The sequence below is a fragment of the Aptenodytes patagonicus genome, chromosome 5, assembly GCF_965638725.1.
Source record: "Aptenodytes patagonicus chromosome 5, bAptPat1.pri.cur, whole genome shotgun sequence".
Taxonomy (NCBI): domain Eukaryota; kingdom Metazoa; phylum Chordata; class Aves; order Sphenisciformes; family Spheniscidae; genus Aptenodytes; species Aptenodytes patagonicus.
In genome coordinates this window covers 4331707-4347219 of record NC_134953.1, presented here as the reverse complement: position 1 = coordinate 4347219, position 15513 = coordinate 4331707, and the positions used below count along the sequence as shown (strand labels likewise).

The following is a 15513-nucleotide window of genomic DNA, read 5'->3' as shown; positions in this document are numbered from 1 at the left end:
ATCCCCAAAAGGGTTCTCCTGCACTGTTTGTGCAGTAATCTACTTCTCCGGACATCCTTCTTAACTGCTGCATATGCTGGCGGCAGTCAGCAGGATCTCCCTTAGTCAGTCCGCACACCCAGCCCTCTGCAGAGGGATCCGCAGGGGATGTGACCTTAGTGAGACTGAACAGTGGGGTGGACAGTATACAGTTTACGGCAATTCAGGATGATACTTACTGTTGTTCAAACAAGCTTGTAATAAAATATTTTTAAATAGTCCCGAAATACTGAGAAGGTAGTAATGAGTGTTGGTTTTTGTGGAGCCTTCTTTCTCACTGCTCCAGTCTAGTCCTTTTGCTCAGATGATTCTTTAAGTCAAGGTCAGTTCATTCATTACTAGAAAGCAACATTTCCTTCTCCCTGGAGTTTGGTTTTGAAGCCTCAGAGATACTGCATTGTAAGACAGTAGATGGTTAGAATTGATTTTAGAAAATTACTGTTCAAGATCATTGTTTAGTATGTTCCAAGGTTGCTACATCATACTTTTTTATAATTACGATCTCCACCAATGTATTTTGAATGTTTGGGTGGTTTGAATTGAAGTAGGTTTTGGTTTTGTGTGTTGTTCTTTCTTCCTTTTTTTTCTTTTTTTTTCCCCCCACCAAACACAAGCAATTTCATCTGGCAATTTAATTTAGAAATTAATTATAGTAGATAACTAAGTCTTATACTGAACGCCCTTTAAATATAAAGTGTAATCATTTGTCTAAATAGTGCTGCATGTTTTGACTTTAAACAATTTGGCCCTCATTGTTAATTTATAAGTTCTCATTTGTGCTCGGGCTTCGAATGAGTGTTAGCAGATGTTGGCAAGAGGAAGGAGCTAACCACTGTGCGAGTTTGTGGCCCATACTTGGTGACTTCCAGCAAGATATATCCTTACCCTCAAGAATTCTTGATTAAAAATCACTCCTCTTTTCGGTTCGGTCAGCAGAACATTGAATCTAATTTTATACCAGTGCTGACCTAATTTTAGGAAACTTAGTTCCTGTGGGGCCTCTATTACTCCCTAGCCTATTTTCTGCGAGCCCCTCTTACAAGGGAATAGCTGAGGCTTGCCTTGGTGTCTGAAAACCTTAACCAAAGCCAACACTTACAGCTGCTTCCATGTAGGCTTTTCTTGCTTGCATGAGATGTACCCTGCTGTAACCTTTCCTTTAAGGTTTTGTTTAGGCAGCGGTTATCGTGGTTTATTGCTGCTTGTGGTCACAGTAAGGGATGAAGCACAAAGGGAACTCAAATTATCTGACTTCCTTTCAATCAAATACATTTCCCAATCATGCTTGTTTTGAATGCTAGGATTCAAGCCCGCTTAAGAGTATCTCAGTATGATGTGAAATTTTAGGCCTATAAATAATAAATTAAATACGTCATAGCTAACCAAACAAATGGTTTCTAGGAAAGGCAAGCAATTTCATTCACTCACAGCCTCATATATTGCACAAACATTTATACAAAAAGGGGGGGGTTATCCTCAATCATTTTTCTTGGATCACAGACAACCCCTTCTTTTTTTAAAACAGTGATGATTCTCACAGCAACAGCTGGAGAACAGAGTGAGCTGAAAGAAAGAGAGTGTTCCTTTCAGGGAAGCTAAGCACAACACCATGCCTGCTTCTTTTTGACACAGCGAAATGCCATTGTTTGGCTATGGCCTACACACTTTTCCTGTTTTAATGCACCCGAGTTGTCGCTGTTGAATAGTATCCATTGTATGTGATAAGCCGTGAATAGGGGATGATGAAGTGGTGGCTTCCTGGAAAGGAGCAGAATTAATCTTCAGAATTCCCCATCCCTTATAAAAGGCATTCTGACAATTTGAAAACTGACAAGTGTGAGCATTGTTAAAATTCATGCAGCTTGGAAAAAAGCCCCGTTGGATTGTCCATTTAAGCACATTTTTAGGCTGGAAGCTTTTACTAGCTAGTTACAAATATATTGATTTTTAAAAAGAAATTATTGACCTTTAAAACCCTGGAGTCAGCTGCTGCCTGGCTTATTGGAGACATTTGGTTATTTATATTCACAGAGGCCTAGGTAAGAGCTGGCAGTTTTCAGAGTCCGACCCTAAGCAATCATAGAATCATAGAATCATTAAGGTTGGAAAAGACCTCTAAGATCATCAAGTCCAACCGTCAACCCAACACCACCATGCCCACTAAACCATGTCCCTAAGCGCCTCATCTACACGTCTTTTAAATACCTCCAGGGATGGGGACTCCACCACTTCCCTGGGCAGCCTGTTCCAATGTTTAACCACTCTTTCAGTAAAGACATTTTTCCTCACGTCCAATCTAAACCTCCCCTGGCGCAACTTGAGGCCGTTTCCTCTCATGATCAGAAGCAAGGGGTGGGTGTGGAAAGCACTGCATTTACATGAAATATAATTAGGCAGGACTTAGTGTAGAAGGCTGAGATACCACTTACAGGACATCAGTCTGCTTTTCAGAGCAGGGGACCTTAAACTTTGTTTCCTCACTTCTTCTACCCCCTCTCTGGGACAATTCTCAAACCATCTGCAATTTGAAAAAGTTGGTTTATTCTTCCCCTTCCCTTCTATACCTGTCCCCCATGTGCTGTCTTAAACAGTTAGTAATAACTTTTTAAAGTAGTATTAGGCACTACACTCTAAGCAGTTTAGTACTCACAGAAATTTGTGTGATTGTAGGTTCCTGGATGAGGGCTGAATGTATGTACCACTAATTGTCGTATTTACCAGAGGAGGACTGGGCTATTTCTGCTGTGCCTTGTTATATTTACATTTTCACCTCAGAAGATAAATTCTTTCCTAAGTTCAGGCAGAGGAACAATTTTCTGGCTGTCAAAACATATCAAGAAGCGATATATGAATGGGATATTAGTTACTGTGAGTTAACACTACAGATCTGAAGATAAAAACAGTGCTGTTATTTAGCAACTCTAGATTGATGATAGCTTAAATAATACATATTGGGCTGTTTTTCTATTGACTTTTCTTGTGTTTTTCCTTACTTAAAATGCTCAGTTAATATCACAGAACTTCCCATCCCCAGCAGGTTAACTGGCGTAGAAGGCTTGGCTCTGGCATACATGTTCAGGGAAAAGAGGTTGTCATGATTTAGCGCGGCTCTGAGTCACAATAGGTGAAAATCAAATCTCTACTTAGTTCTACAGCTTTCAGTTTTTATACTAGCGATATACTAGCACCCACATTTCTTCCCTTCATTATTTCTTTCTTCAGCAGACTACAGATCTCTACTGTTTCAGTATTTTTAAGGAGACGTTCGCACCACGTTCTTTGTATTTCAGTGGTTGTTCCTAGGTCTTTTCTTTCTTTTGTGCATCACAAAATCCACCGTCCCATGCCTCCACCACCTACAAAACTCTGCTCCTTCTGGAAGCCCACCCTTGCGTACTGGAAGCGGGACACTAAAAGGCGGTGTGGATTCTGCTGACTCAACAACTTTATGGCTATTGAATTGTCCACCAGAAGGTTCAGAATTCATGTTCCCTATCCCACTGCCACAGAGAAAATCCATTTGTCCTGCAATGCTTCAGAATGATGATTGACAAGACTACGAAAGGTGTTGAATTGATCTTGTAATGTACTATAAACTAATGTCATAGTGACAACTGTCTTTTGCTATGGTATCTGTTCTCTAACACCACCAACCCCTGTGCCCACACCCCCGGCCCCCAGCAGGCATTATTATACCTGCTTCCATTGCACAAGGGTTGTGAGCTGAAGGTGCAGATGCTTTGTCGGAAGGTTTGGATCTAAAGACCTATGTTTTAGTTCCTGCCCACAGTATGGACCATAGGACAACCCTGGGTTTAGGGGAGATGACGTCTGTAACGTCACCTATATAGTCTATTGGCCACTTTATTTCATTCCATTTGTGTTTGTTTTCTTTTTCTTTTGTATTAATTTGTGTGTTAATCCTTGTTTCTTTACTGATTCATCCCTAAATGCATTATAAATGTGGGAAATGTTGAGAGGAAAGGAGGGGAGCAAATACTTTTTCTTTTCTTTTCCCATTTTCCTTCCCTCTCATTTCTTTCCTTCATTTTCCAACGCGTGTGCTCTCTCCCTTTCTCCCTCAGCTGTGTTCATTTCATTCATTAGCAGAAGTAATGCTGCAAACAGATTTTTCAGGCGGCAGTAAGGAGCGCAGAGAATGGCTGAGGGAACTGAGGAGTTTTCTCTGTCAGTAAATCCCACCATAATGCTGCACAGGGATATTAGTCTCTCCTGGTCCTGTTCTCTCCTACCACATAAAAGCCATCCTTTCATTTTTTAAATCCATTATGGCACGTGTGCGTTTGGCTCCAGACAACTTTATACACTCCCTTTGCAAGAAAGTGCACAAAGAGAGTTAACATTTACATTTACCTTTTGAGGTGCAGCACTGATAAACTGTTGATTAATGTTAAACCTAGCATTTTTTCCTCTTTCCCCATTATGGTATGGAGGAACAATATGCTGAAGAAAAAGTAAATATTCAGGCAGGGAAAAAAAAAGTAATAGTGTGGTGATGTTGCAATTCTTCTGAGACTTCTGGAATTATTAATAACTTTTTTCTTTTAATAACAAGTGGTAGAAGTGCCTGTCATCTGTGTTGAATCCTAGCTCATGTTCTCTAATCGCTTTCCCTTTCTTTTCTAAGTTTCTCTTAGCTTTCTGCGAGAAATGCATTTTGAGATTAAATTGCCATGCTTAGACAGGGTGAATGTGTGGCAAGGTAGGGCCTTTCCATTAGTTGGTTTGAGTTATGTGCAGGGGGCAGAAGGGAATGTTCCCACTCTGTTGTGATCAGCAGTTGTAAGGTCCTGCACTTGCAGCCTGTATTATCATTTTCAAGATCTGAAACTATTTTTGTAACAATGGCCTTATCTATACAAGATACTAGGCTTGACACAGGTAAAATTGGATGAAATTATAGGGTTTCTGTGGTATGCTGGAAGTCAGACTCAATTATTCAGTGGTCCCATTTGGCGTTAATATTTATGGAACTTTCTGTTAGTTTTTTTTTCTTTTTTCATCAAATATCAAACTCCATTGCAAGCACAAATATCCAACTTAATTATTTTCAACTCCTGAGGTTTCAAAGCCATTAAACAGCAGAGAGGCTCAGTAATTGTTTTATTACTAATACTGAAAGTGTAATAATACTAGTGGCAACAGAGGACAGTGAGCAAAACAATGAGAAAAATGTAAAGGCATAAATAGCATCATTAAAGCTGTTTCACAAAAGATAAACAGGACTGTCAGGTTAATATTTCAGACTACAGATAACAGTTTTAATTAACTCTTTCTTCCATTTCCCTGGTGAAGAAACTAACTGTAGAATTATTTGGCTTTCTTAGAAGTGCAGGGCTTTCTGTATTGTTTCCTTTCCTTTCAAATCAGTTACCAGCTATAATGAAGTTAACAACTATAACGTTGTAGATGCTTTCTGCAGTTCCTGGTAACGTAGACGTCTTTTTTTTGCCTCATATTTTTGTCAGTTCCCAGTTCTGTTCTGTCCTGGCCTCCAAGGGCAGTAGATGGGGTATGCGTGGTTCTTGGTGCTTCCTGGCGGGATATGGCATTGCTGTGCCGCACACCACCGCAGTGGTGTCCCCAAGAAGTAAACCTGAACTGTGTCCTGGCAAGGCAGGGTCTTATGTGTTTTATGACCTGAACTGCATCCTGGAGTTTTATGGGATAATTTCTAGTTTACTCTACGTTCAGTATAGCAGACATGATTTAGTGGTGATGGTAAAGTTGTGAGGATGTGGTTGTAAGCAAGGCAGAGTTTGCAGGTGCTTTAGGAGCTGAAGAAAGGCCAGTCTGCTCAAAGCTTCCATGTTCTTTTCTATTTACGTGAGGATGCCTATTTACATTTATTATTTCTGCCTACAACCTTGCCTCAAACATGATCAGATGTGATTTGTGAAGCTGCAGTTGTATTTCTGTTTTGGGCGTGGTTTTTTTCTTCTTTAGCATCTGGAACTTTAGCCACTGTTATGGTGTCATATATGCACTTGTATGTACACACAGCGCACAGGTTCATACAATTTTTGAGTATTTTATCTTTTTAAATTTCATGACAGGACCTGTAATGTTTAGGGTCTAGGAAAAACTTGAGTCTTTTCATTGTAAAAGATGGAAAGAAGTCTGTAACAGAGAGTTATGCATCTCATTTGCTGTTTCCACCACACACTTCGTTTGTGCCCTTGTACATCTTGATGCATTGGTCTTGTCCTGTAAAGTTCCGGTATCCCTGCAGTGTGCAAATTTGTCCTTTGCTATATGGTTTCAAGTAGCGTGTGGCTACAGGCTCCAAGCGTCCATAGAAATCAACAATCTCAGTACTTGTGTTAGTAAAACCTGCTCCTGGATGGCTTTTACTCTGGTTGCTTCACCCTGTGGATCATGGTATTGTCCTCTGTGTAACCTACGAATCACTTGGGTGATACACACTTCACTAAACGTTACCCAGCACTGCTGGTGCCCTCAGGAATAAGAACATTTTTCTCAAACACGCACTGCTAACGTGACAAGGTTGGGAAAGACACAAGGAGAAATAGGAAGGAAAAGCTACACAGAGCTTGTTGAGTATAGCCAAAAATTCAGATTATGTCTAAGATCAATTTCAGATGTGTCATCCACTGGAACTGCTCTAGAGAATGTACTCTTTGCTCTCAGAAACACTTCTGAGCTGTTGTTAGTTTATTCACGCAGATTGTCTTTAACGCAGCATTCCTAAACTAGCCAATAATTCAATAACGAAATCGCCTCAAAAACTGAAGAGAATACATGCCTAGCATACTTAGTTTCCTCATCATTTTGGAAATTTGAATTACAATCAAAGGAAAACAAACAAGCAAGCTGATATTGAGTGAAAAGACTTTTCACATGTTAATGAAATGAATTAGAAGAAAAAAAGTGTTTTTCTGTTGTTTCATTTGTTGAAAGACATCAGTTTTCACAAGTCCAAGTTATATGACAAAGCTCAAAAGTATGGGAAAAGCTACTTTGTGGTGAACACAATATTGTTTTTATTTTGCTTGAGCAAGAAAGAACTAAAATGGTGCCTTGGAAACTGCACCATCTGCGTTTTATCTGGGAGACAATACAGAGCACTGTTTGGAATAAATAAAGAAATAATACAGATTTTAATGGGAAAGGAATTAGTCCTAAATAAATAGAAACTGAAAATTGCTGACATTATTTTAATGAAGAGTCTGTTAAAACTTGGTTGTGATTGAAATGGATATATTACTTTGTATTTATATTAGGTTCTGACACTACTTTCACACATATATCCTGAGATACACTACACATTTCTTACCTACTCCTTATGGTTCAGCTGGCTGTACTCTTCACTGGTGTAGGTGGTCAAAGGTTCAAATTCTATTGGGCTGAAAATGCTACAAGAGCGTGGTCAAGTTTGTTGAGGAATACAAAAATTGAAGGCAAAGAAAGCAATAGTACCTCTCCAACAGATTCATTCATCCCTAATTTACAGGATGTTTGAAACCAAGACTTCTTTACTCTGAGGAAAGAAAAATGCTCTCGTCAAAAGGTAATGTCTAATCATAAGGGTAGGATGCCTGTTTGGCATAGCATACACGCCTAACTTTCATCCTCGATCTTGGACTACGATTAGATTTGATCTTAGTTGGTGAGACTATGTTACAAGAAGTTCCTGGAAAGCAATATAGCAAGCGTGCAAAATGTCCCCGGTTCTAAAACTAATGCCTGTGTACAGTTCAACTTAAAATACCATTTTAATGATGATTAATAGAACTGTTCAAAATGGTACCTGTAGGTACTGTTTCTTTACCTTTTAACAAAGTACTGTGCAATGAGGAGGAGGTAATCTTGACTCTGTTTGGTGTGCAATGAATAGAGCTACAGCCGCCTGAGTTACAGTGACATTAATAGTGAACCATGAAAGTGGCAAAGTGTGCTTGTTGCAATGGAGAATGAAATTTTACCCATCTTTGCATGCCTATGTACAGAAGACTATGGTTTATCGAGTAGTTGGGATGAATTTGATACCTTTCTAGAGGTTGTTATTAAGAGCTGGTATGTTCCTGATGTGTAAAAACTTGTTGACTTGTTCAGAGCTCTTCACCTTTGGATGGGGTTTTACTTTCAAATGAAATCTACAGACGTAAGTGAGAACTGAAGTGAAGCAGCTTCTATTTCAGCTGATTTTTTGAGCTGAAGAACTTGGCTGAACCTTCATCTTTTCTGAATGGAATCAGTTGTAAGACTAAATCCACTTAGCTAATCACAGCAAAACTTCTGCCTCTCCTGACTTCAGCTTGTGGAGGTGAACTGCCAAAGAGGGACGTGAAACTCAGAGCTGAGGGGATCCCCGGCCACCCATCAAAGCAGCTGCCTGACCTCCCGTTAGCTGGTTTGTGGCTGGTTTAATCTTTTGAGGCTCAATCAGAGCTCTAGAGTTGAGCATCTCTGTGTCTTGGGGATGTTTCCTACTTCCCAGTGTAGCAGCTATGTGTCTTCTAATGCCCCTTGCACATGTAGTTACATTGATAATGGATTGATTTGGAGTGGGGTAGGCAGGACAGTAGGTAGTACTGCGCTAGCTGCTCTCTAGCAGTGCAACTGATTTCCCTCTCGCTGTCCTCCCAGCTCACCGGTAAATGAATGACCCAAGAGCCTGATCATAGCTAAATAGCATCAGAAGTGCTTGTTTGTTTATTTTAGTGAAAATATTACACCAGAAATGAAGCTTCACAGAAAGGCCAACGATAACCCCATACATAGAATCATAGAATCATAGAATCATTGAGGTTGGAAAAGACCTCTAAGATCATCGAGTCCAACCGTCAACCCAACACCACCAGGCCCACTAAACCATGTCCCTAAGCGCCTCATCTACACGTCTTTTAAATACCTCCAGGGATGGGGACTCCACCACTTCCCTGGGCAGCCTGTTCCAATGTTTCACCACTCTTTCAGTAAAGAAATTTTTCCTTACATCCAATCTAAACCTCCCCTGCCGCAACTTGAGGCCATTTCCTCTCGTCCTATCGCTTGTTACTTCGGAGAAAAGACCAACACCCACCTCGCTACAACCTCCTTTCAGGTAGTTGTAGAGAGTGATGAGGTCTCCCCTCAGCCTCCTTTTCTCCAGGCTGAACAGTCCCAGTTCCCTCAGCCGCTCCTCATAAGACTTGTGCTCCAGACCCCTCACCAGCCTTGTTGCCCTTCTCTGGACACGCTCCAGCACCTCAACGTCCTTCTTGTAGTGAGGGGCCCAAAACTGAACACAGGATTCGAGGTGCGGCCTCACCAGGGCCGAGTACAGGGGCATGATCACTTCCCTACTCCTACTGGCCACACTATTTCTGATACAGGCCAGGATGCCATTGGCCTTCTTGGCCGCCTGGGCACACTGCCGGCTCATGTTCAGCCGGCTGTCGACCAACACCCCCAGGTCCTTTTCCGCCAGGCAGCTTTCCAGCCACTCTTCCCCAAGCCTGTAGCGCTGCATGGGGTTGTTGTGGCCGAAGTGCAGGACCCGGCACTTGGCCTTGTTGAACCTCATACAGTTGGCCTGGGCCCATCCATCCAGCCTGTCCAGGTCCCTCTGCAGAGCCTTCCTACCCTCGAGCAGATCAACACTCCCACCCAACTTGGTGTCATCTGCAAACTTACTGAGGGTGCACTCAATCCCCTCATCCAGGTCATCAATAAAGATATTAAACAAGACCGGCCCCAGTACTGAGCCCTGGGGAACACCGCTCGTGACCGGCCGCCAACTGGATGTAACTCCATTCACCACAACTCTCTGGGCCCGGCCGTCCAGCCAGTTTTTGACCCAGCGCAGAGCCCACCTGTCTAAGCCGTGAGCCGCCAGCTTCTCTAGGAGAATGCTGTGGGAGACAGTGTCAAAGGCCTTGCTGAAGTCCAGGTAGACCACATCCACAGCCTTTCCCTCATCCACTAGGCGTGTCACCTGGTCATAGAAGGAGATCAGGTTGGTCAAGCAGGACCTGCCTCTCATGAACCCGTGCTGGCTAGGCCGGATCCCCTGGTTGTCCCGCTCATGCCTTGTGAGCGCCCTCAAGATGAGCCGCTCCATAATCTTCCCCAGCACCGAGGTCAGGCTGACAGGCCTGTAGTTCCCCGGATCCTCCTTCCGGCCCTTCTTGTGGATGGGCGTCACATTGGCAAGCCTCCAGTCTTCCGGGACCTCCCCCGTTAACCAGGACTGCTGATAAATGATGGAGAGCGGCTTGGCGAGCACCTCCGCCAGCTCCCTCAGCACTCTCGGGTGGATCCCATCCGGCCCCATAGACTTGTGAGTGTCCAGGTGGCATAGCAGGTCATTGACTGCTTCCTCCTGGATTACGGGGGGTTCATCCTGCTCGCCGTCCCCGTCTTCCAGCTCGGGGGGCCGAGTACCCTGAGGATAACTGGTCTGCCTGTTAAAGACTGAGGCAAAGAAGGCATTGAGTACCTCAGCCTTTTCCTCATCCTCAGTGACAATGTTCCCCCCCGCATCCAATAAAGGATGGAGATTCTCCTTGGCTCTCTTCTTGTCATTAATATATTTGTAAAAACTTTTTTTGTTGTCTTTAACGACAGCGGCCAGATTGTGTTCTAGCTGGGCTTTTGCCTTTCTCATTTCCTCTCTGCACGACCTAACGAGATCCCTGTACTCTTCTTGAGTCGCCTGCCCCTTCTTCCACAAGCGGTAAACTCTCCTTTTTTTCCTGAGTCCCAGCAAGAGCTCCCCGTTCAGCCAGGCCGGTCGTCTTCCCCGCCCATTCTTCTTACGGCGTACAGGGACAGCCTGCTCCTGTGCCTTTAAGACTTCCTTCTTGAAGATCGTCCAGCCTTCCTGGACCCCTTTGCCCTTCAGGACCGTCTCCCACGGGACTCTCTCAACCAACGTCCTGAACAGGCCAAAGTCCGCCCTCCGGAAGTCCATGGTTGTGGTTTTGCTGCCCCCCCTCCTTACTTCACCAAGAAGCGAGAATTCTATCATTTCATGGTCGCTAAGCCCAAGACGGCCTCCGACCACCACATCTCCCACCAGTCCTTCTCTGTTAGTAAACAGCAGGTCGAGCGAGGCACCTCCCCTGGTAGGCTCACTTACCAGCTGTGTCAGGAAGTTGTCTTCCACACACTCCAGGAACCTCCTAGACTGCTTCCTCTCTGCCGTGTTGTATTTCCAGCAGACATCCGGGAAGTTGAAGTCCCCCACGAGAACAAGGGCTAGCGATTGAGAGACTTCTGCCAGCCGCTTATAGAACGCTTCATCCGCCCCTTCATCCTGGTTGGGTGGTCTATAACAGACTCCCAGCAGGATATCTGCCTCGTTGGCCTTCCCCCTCATCCTTACCCATAGACACTCAACCGTACCATCATCACAATCGTTGAGCTCTATACAATCAAAACACAATACAACCCATACAAGTCTCATCACCTGGGCCGTAGTCGGACCATTTTTTGGACAGTGATATTAAATGCCATACTTTTCCTTAATAATCCATGTTGCAACAAAGAAGCCTCAAATTAAAACATGTGTTTCTGCTTTACAAACAGCTCCTTGCACATGTGCTGACTTTGCAGCTGCTTCCTGCAGTCTTTGACTTCTGTAATTAGGACAACCGGCGAGCCCAGCTAATGATATTAAACTGACTGGTGCACGAGTCTAGAATGTCATTTATCTCAAAGGTTTAATTTGCTAAGTATGGGGCAGCACAATACAAGGTTTGCATGCGTGATGGATGTAACTTGATTTTTTTTAGCTCTTGTTGCCAAGTTACGATATACTGTTATCACAGTAGATTGCATTTAAATGGACAAAGATTCCACCTGAAAAGAGCCATACTGATGAAAACTGATAATATACTGATGTCTCTGAAGAGAGGAAAATAAAACAGAAAAACCCAACTTGTGAACAGGATAATTTTGTATTCTAGACATTAGCCAGACAGGCTCAAAAATAGCTGTTCAGACCCCAGAGACTATGACATGTGCTACAGTAGCAAGTGACTAAGAGCTTGCATACAATAAATAGCTACTAATTTAAAAATAAGTAGCGTGAATATTGTCAAGTGCTTAAAGACAGCATCACAATGATCTGTTGTCTGAATTGCACTTCAGGGTTACCTTCCCTGGAAATAATCGATACCCTTGCAGTCAGGTATCATATCTAAATGCTAAGAGAAAAGGTAAATTTAAAAAAAATGTGCTGAAGTCTCTACAATTGTCCAAATGATTAGAAATAATCTTAAAGCATAATGCTGGTAAACGCTTTCCACTTTTATCAAGTGGAAAAATGTACCATATTCCGATGGAAAATGAGGTAGAATCCGTGCTGACACATCAAGCTGTTGTCCTACCTCTTCCTGAAGTTCTGTACCAAAGTCCTGTAAGTTCTCTGAAATAAGGATCTGTTTTCCCTGAATCTATTTAAAAGATTGCATGGAGGGGCAGTAACTAAGGGGAGTGTCTGTTACTGCCATCTTTGAGTTCATTCCAAAAATGCTCATGCTGGGTCAACAGACTGTGGGTCTTGGTGACTACCTGGAAGCTGAATGGTGTTCAGTGTTAACTGCTGGTACCTGTTTGGTCATCTCTGTAGATGTGATCAATGTGGGACCCATCATCGTCTTTGAATAGAGACTCTTTTTCATAGCAATAATGTCAGGACTGTCCTTTGTGGGTTTAAAAGTCAGCTCGTAATAAACTGATTGCCAGTACACAGGAGGTCTGAACAAATAGAATGTGTAAGATATTGCAGAAAAATACTGTATAACGTATAAGAAACATAGGTACATCCAGTGACAATTGCAACACTTTCCACAGTACAGAGAACACGTAAACCAAACCAAATGCCTTCACTGCAGTTAGACCATTAAAGATGCAAAGGTAAGACCGTGTGATTCTGCAATGTGCACTAGCTAGTCTGATACTCTGTTTATAGATTTAGAAAAGCGTGATGCTGGGTTAATTTTAAAGGTGTCACCCTCTGAAGTAAGCCATTTGGTGAAAAGCATTGGATTGACAGAAACAAAGCTGTAGATGTTCGGTGAAATCTTTTCATTAAAGTCACAACTAAAAACTGTCAATCAGCCCCAGCAGAAACCTGCTTAGGTAACTCTCCTTGAAATACTGTACCTCCTCAGAAAATGGAAGAAGGGAACTTGCCCAGGATTTCAGAATTGAGAGAAGCAGCTTCTCCCTTTACTTTAAATGGCTGTGCCAGAGACATGCACTGTCCTTGCAAAAACCCTCCTGCAGCACTGAATTTTTGATTCACGGCAGAAAAAGCACAGAGAGGAATGGAGACAGAATTATGTAGTGCAGCGCTGCCCGTGCTTCAGCAGACTTGTTCTGGTGGTTTCAGTGAGCACTACTTTTGAAAAGCCTGAAAATGGATCGCATCTGTATGATCCTACGAGAATCCCTCAGAGGGAGGGGAAATGACAGGGAAGCGTTTCTGTGGACTGTGGAATTTCAACTCATTAAAGTGATGAAACAACTGCTGCGGGAATGAATCCACACGGAGTCCATGACGGACGCCTCATACACTATATTCCCAGCGGCAGAACACAAAAGCGTGCCTGATCATTTAGCAATATTGAGAAGCTTCTTGTATTCACAGGAGCAGGTGGTAGCGCTGCCGTAAAAGTTGCATTAAGGGGAGAAAATGCAGTCGCTAGGCTATATTTTGACCTGCCGTCTCTCCCCCCGGGTGCGTAGCTGGGTGGCATGCGCAGGGTTAACACCAGAAAGGCACACTGGTGGCATGTAACGCCAGGTGTTCAGACACCCACCGAATTAGTCCCAGTGCCAGCTTTTGTACACAGCTTGGCACCCTCAAAGCGTCGGGCGGCTTTCGGGTAAAAAAAGACTTTTAAATCTCTTACCTTGGTCTAGTCCAGTGTAGCTTTTTGGTTGTTCTCCGTCCACTACCAGAAAAAGAGAAATTAATGCCAGATTCCAGTGAGTCATCCTAAATGACAGAGTAGGCTCACTCTTTGCACCGGCTGCTGGCTGCCTCCGCTGTGTGACAGCTGCCGGCTGGCTGGGGAACAAGCGTGTCCCATTCTGCAGCCTGCGGCAGGGGGAGAGGGGAAGGCAGCGCCGGGGAGAGGAGGTGGGAGAGAAAGCCGGAGAGAGGGACCAAAAGAGAGAGGAGAGAGGCAGAGGCAGGAATATACCATGTGGCTGCGTGCTCCCCTTCTCTGCCTGGTGCTCAGCCTCCCAACGCCCTGCCGAAAAGTTACTTTTTAGTATGTGATGCACTCTCTGATTTCAGAGCCTCCCCACTCCTGCCCTCTTTTCGGTCTATGCCCAGAGGAACTTCTCAGCATTTCGGCGATTACATTATCGTCTCTCTGGTTTGGAGGCTGGCGTGGATGCTGTGCACAGAATACGTTGAGAAAAGGAAGTCTGTCTTGTGGCTGCATGAAAAGCAGCACTTTTGGTTTCTTGCAGCAGTTGTATAGTCTGTTTATCTAAGAGTGGGAAACCAAGGGCAGGGCGGTAATTCTGGCATGAGAGGAAAAAAAAAAAATAGAAAAAGCTTTTAGGGAGCACATAATCGTATACAAGATTGCTGGGGAGGAAGACATTTCTTGGTTACTCCTAACAGAAGGGAAGGTTGGGATAATTTCTGAGCCTCTGGTTTATCGTCCTTGGATGTGTCTCCGCAGATCGGAAACCAGTGCCAGAGACAGGACCCTTCCTGGGGCTTCCTGAAATAATGCTCAAGAGGTAAAAGCAAAAAGCAAGCTGTTGGAGTAGGTAACATTGCACTAAATGGCAGAAATTTCTCTGGGGAAACATTGCTAGTTTCCAATCGCCCTGAGTCTCCAAAGTCCAGTTTAATCATTTCATTACACTCACACCCCTTGTATGCTTATGTTTGTTTATACACATTTTTTTTTAGGACACTAGTACAGGTCAGCTTCACAACAGTTGGTGATTGCTGTACATACTTTAGTGTCACTGGGATAAAGAAAGAAGTGTTTAGGTTCCCACTGTTTGCTAACTAGTCCTTAGCCTCTATCAAAGGGTAAGTCAGGAAGGCTTCTGTGGGCTTTCGAAGGCTCTTTATTAAAATATTTGTAGCAGGATCTTAAGAAAATCAAAAGTGCTACTACCTCTGTGTCAAGCTATGTTCAGATGCTCTGAATATCTGTCAAATTCATCTGCATCTAAAAAGGGTGGTGTTTCATATTTTATATTCCTGCAGTGCGAATGTGAGTGGATGGTCTTAATCCTGATTAATTGGCCAAAGAAAACTAGGGAAAGAAATAAGAAATAACAGCATAAAGGTGGAAAAGCTAAAATATGTATGCACTCTTGATTAGAAAACTGAATGTGTGATAGTTTTGCATCTACTCCAAATGATTGCGCCAGTTAAATATCCATTAGGTGTTCTGCCTGTGTTTCCCTCCGCAGAGTACAGAATGATGTTTTCTTCTTTTCTGGTGTTATTGGCTAGGG

General features: G+C 43.3%; 1 protein-coding gene across 2 annotated transcripts in view; it reads right to left on the bottom strand.

The window, feature by feature from the left end:
- Positions 1-14153, bottom strand: part of RASGEF1A (RasGEF domain family member 1A) — a 185203-nt gene extending 171050 nt beyond the window's left edge. For both annotated transcript variants that reach the window (XM_076338371.1, XM_076338374.1), the window contains exon 1: positions 13929-14153. The gene's annotated coding sequence lies outside the window, so the exon portion shown is untranslated. The remainder of the gene's footprint in view (positions 1-13928) is intronic.
- Between the last annotated feature and the right edge of the window lie 1360 nt (positions 14154-15513).